This window comes from Triticum urartu, chromosome 1, assembly GCF_003073215.2.
Source record: "Triticum urartu cultivar G1812 chromosome 1, Tu2.1, whole genome shotgun sequence".
Lineage (NCBI taxonomy): Eukaryota > Viridiplantae > Streptophyta > Magnoliopsida > Poales > Poaceae > Triticum > Triticum urartu.
In genome coordinates this window covers 190388508-190397964 of record NC_053022.1, presented here as the reverse complement: position 1 = coordinate 190397964, position 9457 = coordinate 190388508, and positions in this window count along the sequence as shown.

Genomic DNA, 9457 nt, shown 5'->3' with positions numbered 1-9457 from the left:
TTCGTGATCATCGTCTTCTGGCTTTTTGTCACGGCCCCGGGCAGGCCTCTCCTGTTGTTTGTCTTTGCCGCGACGGCCCGCCTGGCCTTCACACTTCTTGTCGGAACCCTCAGCACCGTCCTGGCCTTTCTCCTTGTCCCGCCTCTCATATTCAGCCCTCTGCTTCTCAGCAAGGAGCTCAACCTGTCGGCAGTCCTCGAGATCATGGCCTTTGGTGCGATGGATCTTGCAGTATTGCTTGTCGGAGTTTCCTAGCTTCTCGGCAGCCGCCAAGGCCCGGCAGGCGACACATCCGGCAATTTCCTTGCCGGGGTCATCTGCCTTGGTTTTCTTGGTGGAGCCGGAGTGGCCAGATCCCTCGACGGCAAGCACAACTTTACCTTTCCGCTTCCTGTTGCGGCGCCGGCCTTTCTTCGCCGGGGCGGCAGTATCCTCATCTGAGTCGGTTTCCACGCCGGCATCTTCGTCGGGGTACTTCCTTCCCTCTTCAACCCGGGCACATTTGTCAGCGAGAACATAAAGTTCTGCCACATCTTTCACCTTGTTCATTTCGAGTTCTTCGCGCATATTGAGGTTACGCACGTTCTGATGTAACGCGCTGATGATGGCGGCAGGGTGAACATCAGGGATATTGTACTGTACCCGGCTGAACCTCTGTATATACTTGCATAGACTCTCGCCTCCCTTCTGGGGAATGACATGCAGGTCGCTTGCTTGGCCATGGGCTTGGTGACCCCCAGTAAAGGCGCCCACAAACTCATGGCACAAATCCGACCAGGAGGAAATAGAGTCTACCAGCAAGTGCATCAACCACGACATGGCGTTGGATTTAAGAGCCAATGGAAAGTAATTCGCAAGCACCTTATCGTCGCGGGCTCTGGCGGCTTGCATCGCGATGGTGTAGATGCTGAGGAACTCAGACGGGTGAGTCTTGTCACTGTACTTTTCGCCAATGTCAGGTTTGAAGGTGCGGTGAGTGGGCCACTGGAACTGCCGCAGCTCACGGGTAAAAGCCGGACAGCCTATCTCGTAAGGTAGGCCTCTAGGGCTCTCCGGTGCTGGGTGGTTCACAACAGGCCCTGCTCGCCTGTCTGACAGGTGGCGTGCTCCGCGCCGGCGCTCGATGGTGGTTCGAGCATCTTCATGGGCTCGTCCCCGAAGAACTTGGCGCTGATCACAGTGGGTCCGCGGGTCAGACGATGCTATGGAGATGGCGTTGCCCGCGACGTCGCGATGAGCTGGCGTCCGTGGTACCGGATGGGGAAGAGGTGAATGCACCATGGTCGCGGCGCCGCCGGCTTTTCTGCCACTGGTCCGTGGGACTCCATCGGAGCGTCGACCCGGGGGCCCCACCGGACTTGGTTTGTCTTTGTTGGCCACCGCAACAAGGCTTCGGATAGTGGCTCTCCATTCGTCGAGTTTCCCCGTAGTGGGAGGAAAGTCGAGGAGCAACTACGCGCGCACCAGGGCCTCTGCCGGCGTCGGTGGCAGCGAAACCTGCACGGATCACGACGCGCTTCGACTTCTGACCATGTCAGAAGGAGCTCTATCACGACCCCGCGGTCGCATGCCATTTTCACCAGCGCCTCGGCAAGTGGGCAGGTCTTCTACGTCCTGGGAGTGGCGCTCGGGGCTCTTCCCGCGGCGACGCCCGGGATCTTCGGCGTGATTACGCCGTTCATCGCGCGCTGCCTGGGAGGAGTGCGCTGTTGACGCCAGCGTGGGAGTCTTGGAGGCCCTCGCGTTGCCTTCGGGCGGGGTGGCGATGACCTTGGAAGGCCCCGCTCCACCCGCGAAGGACTTGGCTCCGCCTTTGGATTTGGCGACGTGTGGCCCGTTACCAGGCACACAAACATCGCCGCCTCCCAAACTACGGCTGCTAGAATGGTGTTGGTGTTCCCGAGCAGCGCCCCGGGTCCTCTCTGCGACCGGTCCACTCCTCGCCTGCGTCGGGACGGGCTGTCCGGCTTCCGACTGGCCAACCGCCACCGTCGTCTTCTTCTTGGGCGCCATCATGATGAAGAAGCGCCGAACTAACTGCTAGAGCCGATTCTCACAACTGCACCCCCTACCTGGCGCGCCAGAGACGTCGGTGCGGAACGACACCTATGGGATCACAAGAATCCCTACTACGGTTGGCGGGGCGCGGGGTTGTGAGAAGAGCGGATCTAACAGGTAGCACACGGTTCATTTATCCAGGTTCGGGCCGCAAGGATGCGTAAATCCCTACTCCTGCTTTGGTGGATTGTATATTTGTGTTCTTGAGCTAGCTATGGGGCGTGAGGAGCTCCAAAAAGCGGAATCCTTCTCCTGGTCACCTCGGGCCTCGTTTTATAGGAAAAGGGGTTGCCACAGTGGCACACAGGAGTTGGGAAGGGAACAGTGATGCGAGGTTATCCCTCGCATTACATGACAAGGCGCATTTAATGCGTCTTGCTTAGGTGTCCTCGCTTTATCGGGGACGGGGGAGAGATCTGCCTCGTCCATCGTCGCCACTCCTTCCTGTGTTGACACGCGCCCTGGCCAGCGACGCCTGCGACGCCACGTAGGTAGGCAGGCAGCTGAGGTGGCGCAGTGGTGGGTCTTCACAAAGATCTGCATGCCGCCACGCAGGTGTTGGCTCGGCAGCTGCATGCATGTGGTGGTGGAGGTTTAGTCGGCGTGGGCCTGATGGTGGCCCTGCAGGTGTCCTCGGTAAGGGCCTTGCCGGGGCCCCGGCAAGGGTCTTGCCGAGGCGCCTGCTGTCATCCCCGGCAAGGCGCTTGCCGGGGGCCTTGTGGTTTTCCTCGGCTGGGATCCCGCCAAGGGTTGTCATCTCCTTAGTGCGTATCTGATCTTGAATGTCTTCACGAAGATCTGCATGCCGCCACGGGGATGTCTCCCGAATCCTTGCCCTTTGGGGGCAGTGGACTCAAGGGTGATTCGCTCTGTAGGCGCGGGGCAAGGGTCTTGCCGGGGCTGCTAGAACTATCCCCTGGCAAGGATCTTATCGGGGGAGTCCGCTTCGTCCCCTTTGCTCTTCGTGGTATTGGCCTTGGCGTTGTTCTAGTTCTCTTGAGCTTTGGTCTTACCCTGGCTCACCTCCCTTGCCTTGCTTGGTGTGGTGGTGCCCGCGGCTCGGACTGCCCGTGCAGAGTTATAGGGGTACAAAAATTGTACCCCTCTTTTTGTACATTGACACCAAGGCACCCCAAGGTAATATTCAAGGACAACCAAGAGCCTAAGCTTGGGGATGCCCCGGAAGGCATCCCCTCTTTCGTCTTCGTTCATCGGTAACTTTACTTGGAGCTATATTTTTATTCGCCACATGATATGTGTTTTGCTTCGAGCGTCAATTTATTTTGTTAGGATTTGCTTTCTGTTATTTAGAACAATGTTTTGCATCTTTTATTCCAATAAAAGTGGCATTGATAGTCTTTACTATGCCTATTTTAGAAGTCCACATGTTGCTGTTTGAAAACAGAAAGTTTACCGCTGTTGCAATAATTCCCTAGAAAAGTAAGAATGTGATAAAATGTTGAAACCTTTTGCATATTAAGATCTGATAAATTTACTACAGTGGGAATTTTATTTCATGATTTTTGGAGTTAGGGAAGTATGGATGTTGCAGCCTTCTTGACAGACTATCCTGTTTAGGCAGATTGATGTTATGTTTGCATTGTTTGCATTGTTTGCATATGTTTGCTTCTTTAATGATTCTATTTGAGGATAGGACTATTAAATATGCAGAGGCATTTAGTATGCAATGTTGAATAATAATTTTAGTGATTTTCTACAGTAGAGTATGATAAGGTTTTGGCAATGGTTTATACTAACTTATCTCACGAGTCCTTGTTGAGTTTTTTGTGGATGAAGTTTTTGATATTTAGGGAGACCGTGATATGAGAGGAATTAAGGAGACACAAAAGCTCAAGCTTGGGGATGCCCAAGGCACCCCAAGATAATATTTCAAGAAGTCTCAAGCATCTAAGCTTGGGGATGCCCGGTTGGCATCCCACCTTTCTTCTTCAACAACTATCGGTTAGTATTGGTTGATCCTAACTTTTTGCTTCTTCACATGATGTGTGCTATTCTTAGATGTCATTTTATTTTGCTTTGCTTGCTGTTTGAATAGAGTACCAAGATCTGAAATTATTAAATGTTAGAGAGTCTTCACATAGTTGCATAATTATTTGACTACTCATTGATCTTCACTTATATCTTCCGGAGTAGTTTGTCATTTGCTCTAGTGCTTCACTTATATCTTTTAGAGCATGGTCGAAGTTTCATTTTGAAGAAATAGATTAACTCCCATGCTTCACTTAGATTATTTTGAGAGTCTTAAATAGCATGGTAATTTTCTTAAAATCCTAATATGCTAGGTATTCAAGAATAATAAAATTCTCTTATGAGTGTGTTGAATACTATGAGAAGTTTGATGCTTGATGATTGTTTTCAGATATGGAGATGGTGATATTAGAGTCATGCTAGTTGAGTAGTTGTGAATTTGAGAAATACTTGTGTTGAAGTTTGTGATTCCCGTAGCATGCACGTATGGTGAACCGTTATGTGACGAAGTCGGAGCATGATTTATTTATTGATTGCCTTCCTTATGAGTGGCGGTCGGGGACGAGCGATGGTCTTTTCCTACCAATCTATCCCCCTAGGAGCATGCGCGTAGTAATTTGTTTCAATAACTAATAGATTTTTGCAATAAGTATGTGAGTTCTTTATGACTAATGTTGAGTCCATGGATTATACGCACTCTCACCCTTCCACCATTGCTAGCCTCTCTAGTACCGCGCAACTTTCGCCGGTACCATAAGCCCACCATACACCTTCCTCAAAACAGCCACCATACCTACCTATTATGGCATTTCCATAGCCATTCCGAGATATATTCCCATGCAACTTTCCACCGTTCCATTTATTATGACACGCTTCATCATTGTCATATTGCTTTGCATGATCATGTAGTTGACATTGTATTTGTGGAAAAGCCACCATTCATAATTCTTTCATACATGTCACTCTTGATTCATTGCATATCCCGGTACACCGCCAGAGGCATTCATATAGAGTCATCTTTGTTCTAGTATCGAGTTGTAATTCTTGAGTTGTAAATAAATAGAAGTATGATGATCACCATTCAATAGAGCATTGTCCTAAAAAAGAAACGCCAAAAAAAGGGGAAAGGCCAAATAAAAAAAGAAAGGCCAAATAAAAAAGGAAAGGCCAAATAAAAAAAGAAAATAAATAAAAAGGGGCAGTGCTACTATCCTTTTTCCACACTTGTGCTTCAAAGTAGCACCATGATATAGTGAGTCTCATATATTGTGCTTCAAAGTAGCACAATGTTCTTCATATAGAGAGTCTCATATGTTGTCACTTTCATATACTAGTGGGAATATTACATTATAGAACTTGGCTTGTATATTCCAATGATGGGCTTCTTCAAAATGCCCTAGGTCTTCGTGAGCAAGCAAGTTGGATGCACACCAACTAGTTTCTTTTCTTGAGCTTTCATACATTGATAGCTCTAGTGCATCCGTTGCATGGCAATCCCCACTCACTCACATTGATATCTATTGATGGGCATCTCCATAGCCCATTGATACGCCTAGTTGATGTGAGACTATCTTCTCCCTTTTTGTCTTCTCCACAACCACCATTCTATTCCACCTATAGTGCTATGTCCATGGCTCACGCTCATGTATTGCGTGAAGATTGAAAAAGTTTGAGAACATCAAAAGTATGAAACAATTGCTTGGCTTGTCATCGGGGTTGTGCATGATTTAAGTAATTTGTGTGGTGAAGATGGAGCATAGCCAGACTATATGATTTTGTAGGGATAGCTCTCTTTGGCCATGTTATTTTGAGAAGACATAGTTTCTTAGATAGTATGCTTGAAGTATTACTATTTCTATGTAAATATGAACTTTTGTCTTGAATCTTATGGATCTAAATATTCATACCACAATTAAGAAGAATCACATTGAAATTATGCCAAGTAGCACTCCGCATCAAAGATTCTGTTTTTATCATTTACCTACTCGAGGATGAGCAGGAATTAAGCTTGGGGATGCTGATACGTCTCCAACGTATCTATAATTTTTGATTGCTCCATGCTATATTATCTACTGTTTTGAATGTTTATGGGCTTTATTATACACTTATATATCATTTTTGGGACTAACCTATTAACCCATAGCCCAGTGCCAGTTTCTGTTTTTACCCTGTTTTAGGGTTTCGAAGAAAAGGAAAATCAAATGGAGTCCAATTGACCTGAAACTTCACGGAACTCATTTTTGGAAGGAAAGAAGCCCAGAAGTCTTGAAGTGCATGTCCGGGATCTGCGAGGAGGTCACGAGGCAGGGGGGCGCGACCTCCACCCTCGTGAGCCCCTCGTGGCCCCCCTGACGTATTTCTTCTGCCTATATAACTCCATATACCCTAGAACTTTTAGAACGGAACATAGATCGGGAATTCCGCCGCCAGAAGCCTTTGTAGCCACCAAAAGCCAATCTAGACCCGTTCCGACACCCTGCCGGAGGGGGAAATCCTTCTCCGGTGGCCATCTTCATCATCCCGGCGCTCTCCATGACGAGGAGGGAGTATTTCTCCCTCGGGGCTGACGGTATGTACCAGTAGCTATGTGTTTGATCTCTCTCTCTCTCTCATGTTCTTGAGATGATACGATCTTGATGTATCGCGAGCTTTGCTATTATAGTTGGATCTTATGTTTCTCCTCCCCTTCTTCTCTCTTGTAATGAATTGAGTTTCCCCTTTTGAAGTAATCTTATCGGATTGAGTCTTTAAAGATTTGAGAACACTTGATGTATGTCGTGCCGTGCGTATCTGTGGTGACAATGGGATATCATGTGATTAACTTGATGTATGTTTTGGTGATCAACTTGCGGGTTCCGCCCATGAATCGATGCATAGCGGTTGGCACACGTTTTCTTCGTGATTCTCCGGTAGGAACTTTGGGGCACTCTTTGAGGTCCTTTGTGTTGGTTGAATAGATGAATCTGAGATTGTGTGATGCATATCGTATAATCATACCCATGGATACTTGAGGTGACATTGGAGTATCTAGGTGACATTAGGGTTTTGATTGATTTGTGTCTTAAGGTGTTATTCTAGTACGAACTCTAGGGCTGTTTGTGACACTTACAGGAATAGCCCAACGGATTGATTGGAAAGAATAACTTTGAGGTGGTTTCGTACCCTACCATAATCTCTTCATTTGTTCTATGCTAAGAGTGACTTTGGAGTGACTCTTTGTTGCATGTTGAGGGATAGTTATGTGATCCAATTATGCTATTATTGTTGAGGGGACTTACACTAGTGAAAGTATGAACCCTAGGCCTTGTTTCAACACATTGCAATACCGTTTATGCTCACTTTTATCATTAGTTACCTTGCTGTTTTTACAATTTAAGATTACAAATACCTTTATCTACTATCCATATACCACTTGTATCACCATCTCTTCGCCGAACTAGTGCACCTATACAATTTACCATTGTATTGGGTGTGTTGGGGACACAAGAGACTCTTTGTTATTTGGTTGCAGGGTTTCTTGAGAGAAACCATCTTCATCCTACGCCTCCTATGGATTGATAAACCTTAGGTCATCCACTTGAGGGAAATTTGTTACTGTCCTACAAACCTCTGCACTTGGAGGCCCAACAACGTCTACAAGAATAAGGTTGTGTAGTAGACATCAGGCACGAGGAAACAAGTGCCTCGTGAGGAAAAGCCTGCCCCGAACGAGCCAGGCTAAGTTATCTCCGAACAAAATAACGACATAGCACAGAAATAACTAGCATAGCATAATGATTGAGGAACCACAGTTCGATACACGCCCCTCCGGGCCCATACTAGTTTCATTTTGACACAGGAAAGAAAAGAGGAGCAAAACAAAAGTGGTGTTGCAGCGAACCATGGGGGCAGGCCTCCAGCGATGTCCCGATCTTAGCTGGATCCCTCCTTGCGCTTCACAGAGGCGCGGCGATTAGACGACCCGCTACCACCTTCGATGCGAGCGCGGCGGCGTGTCGGCTGGTCGCAGCCACCGCTAATGGAGCTTTCGCCAAGAGAAGAGCCACCGTAGCTGGATGAGGCGCGGCCGGCGTGCTCGCCCTCATCGCGGCCGTTGCGGAGACCGAGCACATCCTAGCTGTCGTTCGTCTCAGGGCAGCACCCAGCGCAGCGACCATCTTCCCTTAACACCCTCACGTAGAGGGTCGTATCACCATCATACTTGAAATGGAGAGTGCACCGCCTGCCCAAGCCGTGCGCGCGGGCGAACGTTTGCCAACCGCAGGCTAGAGCTATGTTGCCCGTGGCGGAGACTTCAACTGCGACCGAGGAAGCCCTACTACAGAAGCCGTCCGCCTGCAGCCAGAGCCCGCCTGGACCAGAGGGCGGCAACTCGTCGACGAAGAAGGCGGAAGATGAAGCCAGTTGCCGGCCAGATCCTCCGACCAGACAACAAACTCCGGCAGCACCTCTGCCGCGTGGAAGTGTGGTCAGGGAGGTCGCACAACCACGACACGTCTCACCTCATCGACAGGGCTGCCGCGACCGGAGCAACCACCACCACGCGCAGCGGCGCCACCCCGGGAGCGGGGGGCCATGGCGGGAGTCATGGTGTGCTTGCGGGGGCGGCCGCGTCTGGCGCCGGGGAGCTGGACCCCTCGCGAGGGGCCTTTCCTTTCTCCACGGCGGAGAACCTCTTCGACGGCGCCATTGGAGTCGGTGGAGGAGCAGAGGAAGAAGAAGCAAGTGGAATGGGAAATAGTGGGGGATGGAGGCTCCGCCCCTTCCTCATTTATAGCAGGAGAAGGCCAACCAGCACCCCCCATGATCACATGGTATGATGGTTCTCCTTGCATGTCGTAGGGACTTGTCAAGTCAGGCAGTTGCCAAGGCAGCGTGGGGAAGCGGAGACGCCCACGTCCAATAAACCACCATGCATCAACTGAGGCCGCAGGCTTTTGGGGCACGCGGCGCTCCACACTTGACCCTTGGCTTCGCCTCGAAGCCAAGCCTGAGTGCACCTTGGGCCTGGGGGATACTGTCGGTGTTCTGGGAACGGGGGTCCCCAGACGTGCCTGCCTGCGGCCCATGGCATGGCTGGGCTGGCAGGTCTGTACGGCCCATCTTCATCGACAAGTAATTCAAGACCCTCGCGAGGGGCCACGCCTTGCGAGGCGGACGATGCAAGACCTCCTCAGGAGCGGCCTCGCCAGGCAGGCTCACGAGGGGCGGAGAGATCAAGGCAAGGCAAACCTCGCGAGGTCCTCGTGACATGAGCCATGACGATTGAGACCAGGCGAGCGCCAGCATGCAGTGTGCTTGCTTCCTCTTTAGTGCCAAGGGGGCAAGCGCAGGCGCAGAGTACTGAGGCATCAAGCAAATTTTTCCATATTGGAGCAACACGACCAAGACCAGAAGGACGGCAAGATGG